Genomic DNA, 818 nt, shown 5'->3' with positions numbered 1-818 from the left:
CCCGCCTCGGCCTCCCAGAGAGCTAGGATTACAGGCGTGAGCCACCGCGCCCGGCCAGTCTCTGCTATTTAAACTTCCACAGCATTCATGATCTGTCACCCTCACCCTCACTGGTACGACACTCGGCATCTATTGACTCATACTGTCTATTATTGTTTTCTGAATATGCCCTGCTGCCCAGTGCCAGCCAGACACATCAGGACCTAGGTCTCCAGTGCTGCACAGAGAGTCTTGCAATCACTAGATGGTCTACTAGGTTGAACCATGTAAAAAATGCCATGATTTGATGGTTTTAACCCACACAGTGCTAAGTGCCTTTGGACAAGGAGACGAATATTCATTGCTCAGAGTATCCTGACCTGGGGGCCACATTAGGGCCTTCTTCTCAGCGCTGGAGGCCCTTTGCTCTTCCCTACGTCATGTCCCTCACTCCTCTCTGACATGGCCTCCTTTATGGCTTAAAACAAATTGTTTATAAAATGTGAAATCAAATGTCAATTTATTGATTTAAGTTGAGAACTAGAACTGCCAGGGTAACTAAATATTATTTCTCTCTTGCAGCAGAAAATCTACACTTGAGGAAAACTTGGCATCACAAAGTTGCTTGGTAAGCAGAGTATTCAGATAACCTCAAAGGGAGTGTACCCAGACTGCGGGACCTGTGCAGGGGTGGGCCAGCCCAGAGCAGACAGGCCATAGCTCAGCAGAGCCCATTCTTCAGCAAGCAGGACAGCATTGCAGCTGGGCTGTCTCTGCAGAACGGAGTGTGCTGTCCTGCAGGTGATGAGAATTGATCAGGGAGCACACTCAGATAGTCT

The 818-nt window shown here is 48.7% G+C and overlaps 1 long non-coding RNA gene across 1 annotated transcript in view; it reads left to right on the top strand.

The window, feature by feature from the left end:
• The window catches only part of LOC105813020, a 17,969-nt gene extending 17,357 nt beyond the window's left edge, over positions 1-612 (top strand). The window contains exon 3 of the long non-coding RNA XR_001137638.1: positions 562-612. This is a non-coding gene — a long non-coding RNA (uncharacterized LOC105813020). The remainder of the gene's footprint in view (positions 1-561) is intronic.
• Positions 613-818: the final 206 nt, after the last annotated feature.

Source organism: Propithecus coquereli, unplaced genomic scaffold (assembly GCF_000956105.1).
Source record: "Propithecus coquereli isolate 6110/MARCELLA unplaced genomic scaffold, Pcoq_1.0 Scaffold27, whole genome shotgun sequence".
Lineage (NCBI taxonomy): Eukaryota > Metazoa > Chordata > Mammalia > Primates > Indriidae > Propithecus > Propithecus coquereli.
The sequence above is the reverse complement of the archived record's forward strand: the minus strand, read 5'-3'. Positions and strand labels throughout refer to the sequence as shown.